The sequence below is a fragment of the Choristoneura fumiferana genome, chromosome 23, assembly GCF_025370935.1.
Source record: "Choristoneura fumiferana chromosome 23, NRCan_CFum_1, whole genome shotgun sequence".
Lineage (NCBI taxonomy): Eukaryota > Metazoa > Arthropoda > Insecta > Lepidoptera > Tortricidae > Choristoneura > Choristoneura fumiferana.
In genome coordinates this window covers 3,876,927-3,893,821 of record NC_133494.1, presented here as the reverse complement: position 1 = coordinate 3,893,821, position 16,895 = coordinate 3,876,927, and the positions used below count along the sequence as shown (strand labels likewise).

The 16,895-nt window shown below is 38.2% G+C and overlaps 1 protein-coding gene across 3 annotated transcripts in view; it reads left to right on the top strand.

The window, feature by feature from the left end:
- The window catches only part of aPKC (protein kinase C iota type), a 357,009-nt gene that overhangs the window by 127,980 nt on the left and 212,134 nt on the right, over positions 1–16,895 (top strand). Inside the window, exon 1 of one of the 3 annotated variants that reach the window (XM_074106074.1) lies at positions 15,738–15,827. The exons of the other annotated variants lie outside the window; for them this stretch is intronic. The gene's annotated coding sequence lies outside the window, so the exon portion shown is untranslated. Of the gene's footprint in view, positions 1–15,737; positions 15,828–16,895 lie in introns of those variants that run through there. 3 annotated transcript variants of the gene reach the window in all.

The window sequence follows — 16,895 nt, the reverse complement described above, 5'->3', positions numbered from 1 at the left end:
ATTTTTCGTAATGGCTACGGAACCCTATTTCGGGCATGTCCGACACGCTCTTGGCCGGTTTTAGTAATATAGGTTCAGTCAGCTAAACACAATTGACGTTTGAGTTTTGTATTCTCGTTTCAAATGCGAGTTTTCTCATAGACGAAATATCGCAAGATGGCGTTAGTATCGTGTGCTCCGTTTGACGTTACAATCTAGCTTGTGATTGGCTCACATCATTATTTAACCTATCACAAACGTGCCACAAATGTCAAATTGCCTCACAATGCTAGCGCTAGTGCCAACTACAGTGCTTTCATTCTAGCATGGTGCGGGTGACAGCTGTCAATATCACATACTAGTGAGTGAAAGTTTCAAAACTTGAGTCGATAAAACTAATAATTTAAAACCTTAATCGTAATTAATGTCATTATTAATCTGATTCTTACGCTAATTTTGATGAGAATATTAGTGAAATTCTAGGTTGTAATATTATTTGCCGCTTAAATAAGACTCAACGGAGTTAACAAGAATTTTCGTTATTAATAAGTACCGATATACTCAAGATCCATTAGGTCCCATCACTAAACGCGTCTCTGGTGTTACGTTACATGCATATTACATTTCTTTACTTAATTGTTCTTCAAATTTTAACATAGTTCTTTGTGTTCAAATATTTTACGCCAATCATACTCAGGCTACAACTGAAATATACTTCCATATATAAAAAAAAGGAACCGTGCATCAAGTGTCACCCGCACCATGCTAGAATGAAAGCACTGTAGCTTGTCACAACCCTCGTTGCCATTTTGCAATATAAAGGCAAACACGTGGCAAACACGATCACCTGGCCCTATCTATACTACGAAGTGCAAAACTCGAACTTCGTATCTTGCCGTCCAGCAGGGCTACTACGAAACTCGAAATTCGTGTCGTGCGTTCCCTCTGACACTTATACAATTTAATACGAGAGCGAGAGGGACGGTACGATACGAACTACGAGTTTAGAGTTTCGTAGTAGCCCTGCTGCTTACTTACTTAATACGAGATTGAGAGGGACGGTACGAACTTCGATTTTCGAATTTCGTAGTAGCTGGCCTGCATGTGCCGTCGTATTGTATCGTTGTCTGGCCTTCAGCAGGTATGAATTATCAATGGTCCCCTCGGTACGTAACTTCACTAGGAGTACGGTATAGTCTCCTGTTTGTACGAGCAGGCAACATGCCGGGGACACGCTTGGAGGATTAAGCCAAACGGCGATGTCATTCGCAACAATTTTTAACTAGTATTTCTCACCTATGATGAGTTCTGTGACATTTGAAAATTTTCCGAATTACGCATACTATGTTCGTTAAATATTTTTTAAAAAGTAATATCTATTTTGAAGCCAAATAATCAAAGAAATGTAAAACTGTACTTTTTAAAAATATATAGCAATATCAAGATTTTTTTTTTTTTTTAAAACAAAACTTGCAAGATTTTGTAAACGCGGCTATTTGGAACGCGACCCCAGCCATCTTGTGCCTCTTGTTGCCAATGCTTGTCAGTATCACTGTCAGTACGAGTGCGTCTGCCTTGTATACGAATTGGGCGGTGGTGATCTCTTACCATCAGAAGACCCACTTACTTGCTCGTTTGCCATCCAGTTGAATAAAAAAAAAAAATTCCGTTGCATTTTCTTTGCATTGTATTTTGTTATTGTTCATTTCTGTTATTATTGTTGTTGAATTTTGTTACTGTTTCTCGTTAAGTTTGTTGCTATTTTTTGGCAAAATGCCGAAACGGTCTAAAAAGAAGGTTTTGAACTCTCAGAGTCAGGAATTTGTAATTCTTTTGAGGGATTATTTCGAGCGAGAACAAGAAAACGGTGGCCCGTTGGGCGGAAAACTGGAAAAAATATTTAAAATATAGTGCAACTTCTCCAAAAATAGGCACTAATAACTCTTCGAAAAATCGATAGTTCACTCGATAAATGGTACATCTCTAAAACTGGCAAACTCGAAACGTCACAGAACTCATCATAGGTGAAAAATATTATAAATAGGTGAAAAATATGTCAGTCGCGACGGCCGCACGTTATGGGTACCTACTAGGCAACGGATAAACAAGACTTAAATAGAGAGATACCTACTTAAGCATAATATTATCTAAACTTCCAGGGCCTAATTACAAACGATGTGTTAGATGGTTTCACACAAATATCTACCCCGGGTTCTCGATCGTTTGCCCGAATTTTATATGCCATAATCTTAGCTATAGTGTATCGTTTTCTATAATTTTCATTTTGCCATAAAGTAATCGATTTCTGATACAGTATTTTCTTCAGAATTGATATCAAATTAATAACTAAACCTATTGCATTCTATGGTTAGTCTCACTTCGTCTAAAAAGCAACTGGTCTATGTAGCATGTGGTCTAAAAAGCAGCTGGTCTAAGTAGCAAGTGGTCTATAAGGCAACTGGTCTTAGTAGCAAGTGGTCTAAAAAGCAACTGGTCTAAGTAGTAGGTGGTCTATAAGAAAGCTGTCCAATTAGCAAGTGGTCTATAAAGCAGCTGGTCTAAGTAGCAAGTGGTCTATAAGGCAACTGGTCTAATTATCAAGTGGTCTATAAAGCAGCTGGTCTAAGTAGCAAGTAGTCTATAAAGCAGCTGGTCTAAGTAGCAAGTAGTCTAAAACTTAAATGGCCTAAGACACCATAGCCATAGGTCTAAAACGCAGATGGCCTAAGGTTTTAAACGCCACTTGGTCTAAATATGAAGAAGTATTTTATTCCTTAGACCTATATTATGCCTATCTACTAGCTATATAACATACGATAAAGAAATACGTTCATGTCTAAAATTATTTTTTAAAACAAGCTTTTATTGCCGACTGTGCATACTTTCCTTTGCTTAATCAAGGCAATTGTGATGAGCCCAAACACGGCGGGACTATCTTATTGTTTCGTTACTCCATCATCAGTTCAGCTCTATGGTACCATATTATTACATTGTCAGCAAATATACGCATGTATAGCAAATTTGAGCCCAATCGTAAAGTTAAATAACAGCTTGTCTAATAGTTATTTGTTATGCAAGGGTGGAAAGTTACTGTTTGGCACGAGTGCTTATAATTGAAACTCGAGCAAGCGAAGGATTCTGGGATTGAACCACGAGCAAAGCGAGCATTGCTTTTTGATGTTGTAAATTAATTTTATTTTATGCTATTTAGTTTACGCGTGATTGTAACAAAAACACCAACTTTTGCATTTATAATATTAGTGTGAAGTCGTAATGAAGCCTACTCAAAAAGATTTCGTACGTATGGTAGTGAGACTAATTTGTGTTTAGACCACTTGCATTTTTGACGAGATGAGATTTAGACTAAAAACGTTTTAGACCAGTTGCATTTTAGACGAGAAGCGTTTTAGACGAATAGCGTTATAGACGAGATGTATTTTTAGACCAGTTGCGTTTTAGGCGAAAAGCGTTTTAGACCAGCTTCCAGTTGCGTTTTAGACCACTTACTACTTAGACCAGTTGCCTTATAGACCACTTGCTACTTAGACCAGTTGCCTTATAGACAATTTGCTACTTAGACCAGCTGCTTTTTAGACCACATGCTACATAGACCAGTTGCTTTTTAGACGAAGTGAGACTAACCCCATTCTAAAAGATGTAATTTTAAAAAAATCTGAAGATAGAACGGTTCCATATATTTTATGGCAAACGTGTATGGCAAGCGAAATTATGGCAACTGAAGTGATTCATTCAATCTACTCCGATAGTAAGTAAGATCGTATTAAAGATGAGGATTAGTAACTTTATTAAGACACCTACGAAGTAATTTAACGGTGTTTGTGAAGTTCCCAATCTGCACGGGGTCCGCGTGTGAGGAAACATGTGCCCTGCAGTGGAACGTATTGGATTTACAACAAGGAATTTGGCGCCCCCTCCCAAAGTGTTTAATTTATTGTTCTTTTTACAAGGCATCCGTCGCAGACGCAGATTTTGTTTTCGCAGAAAAGTAGGCCCGTTCTCTCCGGTTGGTTTAATGCTCTAAGAATAAACGTGTAAGCTATGGACAGCTAACTGCAACTTGAATGGAGTGCAAGTGACCGCTTGTTGCAACTTCATCGTGGGATGAAACGCAGTTTGTACAAGTACACTACAGGTAGCGTGTTTCGTTTGCAAAATGAATGCTTTACTGAAAGTTGTTAAGTTTTGTATGGGTCAATGCTAATAGTTTTTTTTATGAGATGCAGACATGCCACGATGCGAAGCGACAGATGATGATGAAGAATTAAAAATAGAAGTAGGTGATGTTCAAGAATGTTTATTTTAAAAGTAAGATAGAAGGCACCTGAACTCGTAACAATGCATAAAAACTAACAAATTTGGACGTTGTAAAATTAATTAAAATTAGTAAAAAGCGTTATAAGAAAGAAAGAAAGAAACCTTATTCGTGACATTACATACGTGAAGTGACATGGTGATAATAATAATAAAAACAGAAATAGAATTTCGCCGTCATCGTCATCCACCATTACATTCTCATATCGTGGTTCTAGAATAAATGTTGTAATCCGGACCACTTGGTATCCGGTCGTCAAATGTCAAAACGTTTTTGTAATGTTCATGTCACACGAGCCGGTTATCGTTGAGAACGTTACACTCGAAGTTGTTGACCACAACGTTTCCCTCGAATAAATTATAAAATTTTTGGCAATTTTATTTACAACAAACATTTAAATATCACATCAAACTTAATAAATTAGATAATAAGCATTAAATAAAAAAAAACTATCCTAGACTTAAAAACTTACATAAAAATAAAAATAAAACCTATTTAAAACTAAAAAAAATACTAAAAGAGTAGGTACGGCAAGTCCCGAGGATGCTGGCAGCGTTTCCTCTCTGAATAGCCAAGATAATTCTTTGTCCGAGGAAGCTGCCAGCTCTTCAGTCACAATAAAATACAATACAAATACTCTTTATTGTACACCAGAAATAGTAAGCGATACAGAAAAACAGGTACAGTCAAGGGCAAAGATATCGACACGGCCAAAGTTGCAAAAATATGTATACACGGCCTTAATGTTAAGTGCATAAAGTCGTATATACATATTTTTGTAACTTTGGCCGTGTCTATATCTTTGCCCTTGACTGTACACAGAGAAAATCACAAGGTAAGCAATAGGCGGGCGTCTATACTAACCTTTCAAAATTTCTTTAAAAAGTTTAATTTTTTTTTATTGTCCAATTAGGTAGGTTCAACTTCGACAAAGAGGTCGTTCAAAGAATCCAATTCGGACGGGGCAGCGTTCGAGAAACTTCGTGAAGTCTTCTCTTTCAATATTCCACGTACCTACATACCACACTGACAAATGATTATCAACAACCTCACAATGGATGGACATGGGATAGTTTTTATCCTAATAATTTAATAGTTCGCGGGATAGCGATAGACATACTCGCTGACAAAGTCACGGGCTACCGCTAGTAACTATACAAAGTAATGTGCTCATTTACTTTTATTTTGTAAAGCAATAATATTCTTTTAGCTAAAAAGGCGAAGTTTTAACAATCCTCACAGCTCATATTTTACCAGCATCAGGTGGTAAGCGTTCATAATTATGATTCGCGCGCCTTCCACATAACGTTTCAGCGTATCTTGGACCCCCGTTTCGACCAACGGGCATAGTTAACAGGGCTCAAGCTCCGTTGGCCGGCTGTGTTCGTTAGTCTATCCCAGGGGTCGAAAACCTTTTGAGAAGTCAAAAGTTACAATTTACAAAATTTCATGGCTAAAAAGCTACAAAAAAATCGTTTCAAGTAAGTATTCTACTATTAAAAACACGAATATTTGTGAGCGCGTGTGTTTGTGATTCTGTCATGCTAAAACGACTGGACGGATTTTGGATGAAATTTCAAAATTTCGTATATACTTCTTTTCATCCCGATGGTTATTTCACGGGGTCGAAATAAAATCCCAAAGCTTAAACCGCTAGGTTTAGAAGCATAAAATTTTGCTTTCGTGTTTTTTCTATTAAACTGTTTTTTAAATAGCAAAATTGAAAACTCTCTTTCTAAAACACTTTTTTCTATGTAGCAAATATGGCGCTACTTACACGTCACGTCACATGCAAATATATCTTTCCTTGAAATTTATAGCTCAGTTTTTGGCAGGTAAATGTTGCTAAAAATATTTTTCTATTCGATAGACATTGTAAAGCTTTATGTTTATAAAATAAATAAAAACTAGTCAAAAGCCGTATTATAAATTTTTGACATGAAACTGGAGTACCGCCATTTTATATGTACAGAGCCGCATTTCGCCCGAGGTCCGCAGGTTGCCAATCCCTGCTCTATCCCAAGAGGCCGGAGTAAAAGCAATCCCGACTTTTCGTCTATTCACTTGCTATTCATTTTGAAGTAACGCTACGAAATGAAGTGAGATTGGGAAGAGTTATGATGTGAATTACTAGTGTCAACCCGCGGATTCGCTCGCATAGAGTATTCTAGACATCAGAATAGAATTAATAGATCTGTGCCGGGCTAAATTTACATAAACCGGAGGCTCTGTGAGACCTCGCGAGACTTTCGAAATGGCTGAAATATTATTTTATATACGGTTTCAATCAACCAAGGGGTTGATGTTCAATTCAATTGATTTAATTCAGATAAAATCCATATTAGGTTTGTAACAATGACTTATAAGCTAGTGTAGTATTGTACATTCAAAGTAAATAAAATTAGCAGACATCTTGGCTATAGGTGAGTATGGAGTTGTATCCATCCCCACAGGAGTGGACCGAGAACACGTGCAGGATGCCTATCATAGCTCTACCATTAAAAAAAAACAGAAACGAAATCAACAAAAAAAAATCTATATAATTAGAACTTGCTCACAAAATTTCATGAGTAGTATATGTTATGCCTATCGAATTTATAAAAGTGTAAACAAACCGATTTCATCAAAATTCTTCTATAAACACTCACTGGATCGAATCAATAACACATTTATCGATAATTCGTGTCTTTTAACTAGATGTCTAATCACTTTTTTCACCAAAATTCACTTGATTTCAATATTTTTTTTCATTTGAAATTTTTTTGTCAAAATCTGACGTTATTTCTTGATTGAAACATGTGTATAATCTGTAGTAGCATAGACTAGCATAGACGGTGGAAAAATTGACAATTAAAAAAATCGATTAATCCGCGGGTGAAGAAGCGATTTTTATTTACTTTCCTTAAAATTAAAAAGTAGTTACTGCTTTATAATTGAATAAACAGTCTTTAGAATGAAATCAAGTATTGTTAATAATGAAATAGAGAAAAATACTTCGATCTATTCAATTAATAAATTAATCGATTTCTGAACAGATTAATTATTTTGCAATAGGTTCTAGGTTTTTACATCATTGAATGCATATTGAATGTCTGTGGTCGTATAAATGGCGTCTTGGTTTACACTTTTCATAAATTAATAGAATACATATAACAAGTCATCGTTCTCAATTAGGTTCTCTTCATAAGATTTTTTTTTACGGTACAAACGGCAGTCCACTAATTTGGCAACTTGTCCTCCAATTTACAGAGCCAATTTTTCTAAAAATCTGAATCTGAACTAATCTAATAGAATACAATATAATATAATACAAGTCTACCCGTTGCCTCAAGTTGAGCGAAAATCAACTCTTCAAACACGGCGATAGTGCGAACTTCAGGGACCCCGTAACTAACCGCAGTCCACTAATTTGCGACAACTAGTTCCACGGCGTATTTATATAGCCCAAGTTTGGATACTTTTAAACAAGATGTCTGACGAGGGTCTGAGTCAAGTCAGCGTATGGCCTGATTACATAACGCCGTCCATTCTCTTGCCCATTTTCCTCACAGAAGTTTCGTTGGATGAGAGTGTAAGCTAAGAGCTGCAGACCGTAGAGCAAAAGCAGAAAAATGTGAAAAAAAATCACTTCAAACCCTCGTATTTTTTTGCTATAAGCAATCATTTTATCTCAAAATCCAAATACGCGTAATGCTAGTTAGAATATTACGCTCATCCAACGGAACGTCGACACAATTAATATCTCTAAAATCTGCCCGAAACAAGAAATAAGTGCTATTTCTTTGCTAATATAAATAGTGCTAGTAAACGGTAAAAACGGCATTATTGGATGTACAGATATTTCCTGAGTCTAAGAGAGAGAGAGAGAGAGAGAGAGCCCTTGACTGTCCAATTTAATTTTTGCACTTTAAGCAAATTTTTGCCTCTACAAAGATTTAGAAAGTGGATAAACAATCTAAACGACTCTTTTTATTGAAAAACGTTTTTAAAAATAATATCGCTTATGAAACTAAAAAGTATACCTAAATGATCATAATATATACTGGTCAATTATTACGTCCTTGCTTTGTAATTGTTACATATTTGCTATGACTTATTTTTCAAAAGAGTGTCAATAAAAATACACGTTATGATCGTTTACCTTCTTTCTAATGCGAAATAAAACGAAGTGTAGCTCTTGACTTATAAACCAATGTAACGCAGCATTGTCGCGACATCATCGTGACATTAGAAAAAGAATAGGGAAGGCAGATAAGCCTCATTCTGAGGAAAAGGGTTGACAATCACATTTCTTATAAGCTGCCTGGGAAAACTAAGACCTTGTGATTTTATCTTTTTGTGTACATTGTAAACCTTTTTTTTTTAAATAGCTTATAATTTGTCCCACTGCAGGGCAAAAGCCTCCCCTTTCTTATTCCACTCGTCTCTACTCTTGGCCAGCTCTTGCCAATCTGACTGGAATCGGTCCAGGTCGTCCCGCCATCTCCTCCTAGGTCTGCCTCTGCTCCGGTGCCCGTCGCATGGAACCCAATCGGTGATTACTTTGGCCCAGCGATCCGGATGCATGCGGCAGACGTGTCCCGCCCAGTCCCATTTTAATTTGGCGGTCTTCATTCCCACATCGACAATTTGAGTTCTGAAGCGCAGATCAGTGTTTCTGATTCTGTCAGATCTCCGAACATCTAGAATACTCCGCTCCATAGCTCGCTGGCAAATCTTGAGCCTGGACTTCTGAGCCTCAGTCAAAGACCAGGTCTGAGCGCCGTAGGTTAGGATGGGCAGGATACACATATCGACGAGCTTGCGTTTCAGGGTTAAATACCTATGTGTTTTTTTTTTTTCATTTTGATTTCAAATGTACAAGGTAAAGCAGCGGTAGCTGAGTAGTCTACCATGACCTCTCATCATGGGTTCAAATCTAAGCTCGCACCTTATTTGAATATTTATTTATTTAGAAAAATATCGCGAGGAAACCCACACACGCCTAGAAAGCACTTCAATAATGTCTTTGAAGTTTCCAATCTAAATTAGGAACGCGTGGAAAGTCAAGACCAAGGCCTTTCATTCTGAGAGGAAACTTGTGCTCAGCAGTGGGACGTAGTCTTTTTTACAATTTAGTAGGTTACAGTAGTGGCCGGGAACTAGGCGGTTGCTGGCCAAGCAGATATAGATGAGGCCGGCAACTCCACGTTCCAGCCGAGGCTTGTATAGTGCTTTTCTCAAACATGACATGACATAAAAAAATGAAGCTAGTCTCGTCGCCCTGTTGTGCTTGTCTGCTGGCGCGGCGAGCGCGGGCCGTGCCGCAGCTCGCGTCGAAACAAAATGACGGTCGCATTGCCGGCCAGGCGCCGGGAAATTTGTATGAAATCTCTTTGCAGGCCGCTAGAGTGACCGCGCGCCGGCAGCCGAGAAGCAGCGCCTGCAGCGCGATACTTCCCGGCCTTATTATTTATAACGCAACGTAGTATTTCATGTCATGTTTGAGAAAAAAAAACATTGTATTGTACTCTTATGTAGACCGAAATTGAAATGAGCAATATTATGAAATCGTAGTATAATGTGTAGATTTCATAAAAGACTTCCTCTTTATTATTTCTTCCACCACTCTTCGACAATAGATACAAGTCTAATAATATTGGTTTTTATTAGCAGTACGTTTATTCAACACGCCACACAGTTTACACAGACGATTAAAGTTTCGGGTGAATCGGTCGGGAGCCCCGTGGTGCAGTTGATAGCACACTCGGCGCGTATAGCCAATATACGCGGGTTCGAATCCTACCCGCACTCGAAATACTTTTTCGTTTAAAAAACTTCGCTTAAAATCCAAGCGCTTTAGTTAACCACTCGTAATAAGCTAAGAGCGAAATAAAAGCGGTATTTCTTAGACTCAGGATTAAACACCAAAGGAATTGCACCTCAAAAGTTGAGGCGCTAGCTTAAGTCGGGATTTGGGGTCGTATTTAAAAGCATTCCTGGGTTGACTTTTCATCTGAAAGATAATCGGGGATTAAATTACTTGGACCTCCGTCCCAAAGGCGCTTTCGGAATTTGTTGGTCGATGTATTTTTATTGAACCTACCGTTTTCAACTTTAGTTGCCAATTCTTAACCAGGGATGTTACGGGGCTCCGATTCCGTTTCCGTTAAGTCGGAACTTCCGTTTCGGTTCCGGTTCCGTTACTTTTGAAACGGAAGTTATATCGGATTACCGAGGCGACTGTACATGAGCGGCGTACATCAAAAACAAACTGAAGGCTAATTATGTAACGATTCTGACACTCGCGATTACAATCTAATGACAGTTTTTGTATGCGAAAACTATCAATTGATTGTGATCGCGAGTGTCAGAAACGTTACGCAATAGACCCTCAGGTTTTTTTAGACCCGACCCTTAGTATCTCGTCCACCTATCACTCAGGCCCCGATTCTGGTTCCGGTTCCGTTTTCGGTTCCGATTCCGTTTCTGGTTCCGATAAACTAAATTTTAAACTTCTGGTTCCGCTTTCGGTTCCAATAAAACCACATCCGTTACATCCCTGTGTTTAACCCCTGACACAAAAAGGTATTCTAAGTTTGTAAATTAATATCCTAACTAAAAGAACCGGCCAAATGCGAGTCTGACTCGCGCACCGTGAGTTTCTTACAAAGATCGTGCTAGGATAGACTACGTAAGTGATTCTTACCCGCCGAGTTTTGGCTAAGAATATATCTAAGATAATCTATGATGGGATTGGTGGGGTGGCTTATATCTGAATCGATCGCGCGTGAGATCGATACCGCAGCACCAAATCTACCAACACGATCCAGATAAACCATGTGCCACACGCTGACACATATGGTGTTACCTCCACATTTCTTGTTACAAATAAGCCAAAATTTAGCTTTCAAAACTTCACAGTTTTTGATTAAGAATAATGAAGAAAATTATCAAATTCTCTTTGTGATTTTTTTATACTGATTCAATTCCAAAAAACTTCACATAATATCACACAGTCATTTACTAAAAATAATTAAAATGACATATGTAAATTAAGTTATTATCATAGTTCTTAGGATTTGTACTTTGACGACCAGATGGACTAGTGGTAAGAGAACCTGACTACGAAGCTTGAGGTCCCGGGTTCGATTCCCGTGTCGGGGCAGATATTTGTATGACAAATAAGAATGTTTGTTCTCGGGTCTTGGGTGTTTAATATGTATTTATGTATGAATCTATCTATATAATTATATTTATCCGTTGCTTTAGTACCCATAACACAAGCTTTGCTAAGCTTACTTTGGGACTAGGTCAATTGGTGTGAATTGTCCCGTGATATTTATGTAGTCAGAAATAAATTATTTCAATTATTAATTTTAATCTTACTAATATTATAAATGCGAAAGTTTGTTTGGACGTTTGTTACTCTTTCAACGCAAAAACTACTTAACGGATTTGCATGAAATTTGGCATACAGGTAATAAATACCCTGGATTAACATATAGGCTACTTTTTATCCCGAAATAATGCATGGTTCCTGTGGGATCAAAAAAGTTTTAAAGTACACACTAATTCTACGCGAGCGAAGCCGTAGGCAAAAGCTAGTTATGACATACTGTGAAAGTGTTCTAAGATGGGTCAAGAATGAGCATTGCATTAAAACATTGATGTGTAGCGGTGCTACGGCGTAGCACGTAGCCCGCGGTATTCGTAGCACGTCTACGAGCGCTCAGAGGAGGCAATCGTTACTGAATTTATATGGAATCGATTCAACTTAATATCTATTTATGTTTCAATAAAGTGTTCTTTAGTATATTATGTTTTAGAACATAAGAGTAGTTGTTATAGGTTGGATATGAAGGTTTTTGGGGTTTAAATAAAAATCTCTGACTTCTTCGGAATTTAAGGGTTCGAAATTTACCACGAGTTCTTTGATTAAGGAAAACATCGACAGGAATCTTTCACACTTACAAACACCTGCAATTTTACACAGTACAGATATTATACCTGATCCTATCCTGAATAACATTGACTGCGGTGCTCCGACGAACCAACAATCATCTGCTGAAATATTTCATCATCATCATCATCATCCCAGCCTATATACGTCCCACTGCAGGGCACAGGCCTCCCCTCAGAAAGAGAGGGCTTGGGCAGTAGTTCCCACGCGGGCCCAGTGCGTATTGGGAACTTCACACATACCATTGAATTGCTTCGCAGGTTTGTGCAGGTTTCCTCACGATGTTTTCCTTCACCGTAAAGCTCGTGGTAAATTTCAAATGTAATTCCGCACATGAATTCCGAAAAACTCAGAGGTGCGAGCCGGGGAAATATTTCATATTAATTAACAACTGCATAAGCTAGAAAAAGGGACTGGTATTCATCCCACCAGCCTATAAAAACCATTACCCAAATCGAAACAGAATATTCGCTAAAACAAAGCCGGGCCTGAAATGTAAATCTTCAAACGTCAGCGGCTGCAAAAAGCGGGTCGCTTAATTACCCGTTAGTCAGTTAAAATAGTTGACGAGTTGATTAAACTGCCTGTTGCATCGCCATTTTATACACCCGACAAGGAGAAGCACACGGACTTGTCTGAATTTGGTTTAGTTTAAAAAAATAACTGCTACAAATACACAACTTTTTGGGGTTCCGTAGCCAAATGGCAAAACACAAATTTAGGGGGTTCCCCATACTTAGAACTGAAACTCAAATTTTTTTTTTCATCAAACCCATACGTATCTATATGGATAGGTCTTCAAAATTATATTGAGGATTCTAATATCATTTTTCTAAACTGAATAGTTTGCGCGAAATGTCTGACACCAGTTTGTATGGGCGTGTACACGAAATATCGGGTCGGTATTGTCCGTGCCGGTAAATAGTGTCACCCGCCGATGTCACAACTACTCTAGATCGCATACTGGTGTATACTGCGGCGTAAATCCGAGTTTAGACTGTTTAGATTGACCACTGCAAACTCGTTGCCTCGCAATGTAATGCAACTTGCACGATTTTTCTTGCAAGTTTAAACTCGGCTTAAGGGTGCGATCAAATTAGCGAATTTCCACTTTTCTAATTATCTACCTCCGTCAATGACAACTGTCAGTCTTGTGCCTTCGTTTGACGCCCGATTAACGAATGTTTTGTTTATGTTTCGCGACTGATATCAGCTTTTGGAGTCTTAATTAATTTTAACTGCTGAAATGTGATTAAATTTTGTTATTAAAGATGGAGTTAAGATCGCGGGATCGCGGTGGTTGCGGAAAGCACAAGACCGGTCTGAGTGGAGAGGATGAGTTAGTGATTTTATATTTGTATTCAACAACAGGTCCTACAATAATTAGCGCATTATTTAACCTAAAAAAAATGTATAATAATCAGAGAGCGGAATTTTCATGGCATTATTTGACCTGTCATAGTGACTTCTCACTTATCGACTTTCGATATACATACATCTATCGATACACAACATAGATAGGTACTAAAGAATATTAAAAGTAGAGGTAAACAATAGGCGGCCTTAAGTTAAAGAGCGATCTCTTCCAATTAACTTTCGAACAGCTGAAAATGTGAAATAGACGTATGCAATGAATAATGAATGGATAACAATTTCTAATTTAATAATTTCAGTTCAGATTTTTTTTTAATTGTAATGTTGAAAGTCTTCTGTTGTAAATGTTAACAACTGATCCATTAATGACTATGAAAGAAATACAGAGACATTATTAAAAAAAAATAGTATAAAAAGAAACGATAACAATTATATAGATTAAAAAATATCTAAACCCTGTAGCTCTCCTACCCGGGGCATCGTGCCTAGCATGCTTGCGGCATTCTGTTCATTCCCAAAGAAATACATGTCTTTTTTTCATATTTTCCATTTTCAAACTACACCAGTTAAATATCAATTTGTATGCGGAAAAAGAACGCTCTACATACCTAACATGATAAGTTTACGACAACCTAATTTAAAGTCTAATATATTGACATCATTTAGGTAGAGTCGATAAGTGAGAAGTCACTATGACAGGTCAAAAAATGCCATGAAAATTCCGCTCTCTGGTCATAATAAATTCCCTTGTCAAGCAATGCGATGTCACTATGATTTTTTCTACGAAAAGGTTCCACACTAGGCCACGATTCAGTTGGTTCGGGTATACATAACCAGCACTGGACAGGGCCAAATATTTAAAAAAGATTTTAATAGTGTAGTTGATCACTTTTACCGTCAATTTACGTATCGGAAAATTAGGTACGACGACGAGCAAAGCGAGGAGTGTTAAGTAAAATCGCGACCACAAAACGCGCTAGCCGAGCGAGCGAAGCGAGCGCGCCGCTGTAGCGGCCGGCGAAGCACCAGGAATAAGGCCTTTACCAGTGTTGGTTATGTAAGGTGGTTATATTCCACCAAGGGGAAAAACAATATACTTACACAAAAACAAATGAACAAAAAGTATTTAAAAATAAACAATAAATTAACTTTGCGATAATAGGTGTCGGCGTCATCATAAGCTGCTGAAACATAAGTACCGTCGGCAATGGCAATACAAACGTCACAACCACATGCTACGTAGGTGCGGCGCATTGCGCCCACCTGTCGGGCGCGTGCGTTGCTGACGTCACCCGAGCGCCGGCGGAAACGCCCGAGCGATCCCGAACACGATTGATCTGCCCGAAGCATCAACACTTCTAATAAGGAACTATTGCAAGACTATACTTGGATGAGTCCGATGGCGGGGACGCAGTCTTAGCCCGTCTTAATACAAGATAAATATTACATCAATCGAGGTGGCAGTGTTGCCAAGGCAATAGGATAAAATGTGGCCGGATATTTTTTTAAAAGGGCCAGAAAGCCTATTTCGGTATTCGAAACGTCGGTATTTTATTACTAACAGCAGCTTTTTGGTACTTACGAGTAATGCAACAAATGTATCAATGATTAAAACTAAAAAAAAAACATGTGTTTTCTGGAAAAGTCTTAATTTTACTGTGTTACTAATTTACTATCTATTTCACTTATAGGTACTTTATAGCGAAACACTTTTAAATTTATGTTTATAAGTTACTCGTTTAGAAAACAACAAGGCGAAGGAAGCTAGGTATATATTGTAGAGTGACATTGTTGAGTGTGTTAAATTTTAGTTTAATTTTTTCAAGCACAGTTCTAAATGTGATTATGTGATACATAACTGTTGCCACGTAGAGCTACGTGCTTGGCCTTTCCCACTGTCTAACGAAAACTGTGTACGAACGTACAGAGAATCTAAAATTTGGGGTCTGGCGCTGAATGTATAACCAGGTCAGTACCTAAAAAATTGGCCAAACCAATATATTTATCGCCAGTCACGTTAAAAAGTCGCCTAAATAGCTAAAAAGCGAGAATCCGAGTAACACAGGGGGTTAGTAGGGCGCATGCGCGGCGGCCGGCAGCTCAGTCCCGCTCCGGCCGCGCCGACCGCCGCACGTTCGCGGGACCCGGCGGCTCGTCGCACCACTATACCAGCCCCACGCGGCACCCGGTACCCACACCGTAAGTCCACGCGAGCACGGAACCAACCTCCTCTGACACGCCACCCCACGTGTTTACCATTACCATGTGTTCGAGTAAATAGTGCGGTGCCAAAACCCCATTTTTACTTACCATCTGTTTAAAAACACACCCTTTTTAAGGGTAAATCCAGCCCCGCCCGTGATCTTAACCCTGCGAATGCAGCGGGTGCGAGGACCAACCCAGTTTGTTTATAAGCGTCAGGTAACGCGTACGTAATACGGCAAGAATTACGCGCAGCCTGTGCCAAAACTTCTCAACTATAGCAACTTTACGAGCTCGGGCACTGATAAGCTTAGTTCAAAGCCATAATTCAAGTAAGCGTACGACACAATTACGACTGAGTTCATAATCCAACTTTATAAACTGTAAGTTGCCTAAAGTTAATGCGTGACATAAAATTCATCATCCTTTAAAAAACTACTTCAATTTATTTTAACCCGTAAAATTTCGGATGCTTCGAGGGTCCAATATTTTTAACGTATCCAACCCATAAATAGGTGAGTTCTTGACACGGATATGGGCCTGAGTAGGCACGTATGTAATCGCTGCCATTTATATTCGAGGAACAGTTATTTCTTATCGCCTGTAATTTCTTACAAAGGAACGAGCTCGCGGGGGTCCTGACGAAAATGTAATTAGCATAAGAAATTGCTTTTTATAAGTATTAAACTACTTCATAAACTGTTTGGGTCTAAGTACTGTTTAAGTATTCTTTAAGGGCTTAGCTCCGTTATTGGTTTCTTGTAATCTCTTATACGCGTTCAACTAAAGATTTATAATCTTTAATAATTAGATCTTACAACCGCCTTTTTTCACATACCAACTATATAAACGACTTAATTGCAATCTAAAGTCTCTTTTGTAACCATTACTGTTTATTTAAAAATATTCGTAATCCTAAATATTCTTTTACGCCTTTTTTCCAAATTGGAAGTTTCTAAGACAACTGAAAGTACCATGCAAGTTTTTCGGTCACCGCAATGTGTACGGAAACACTTTATTGATTACTCTATGTTTTTGATTGCATTGAAAACTATAAAACTGTAC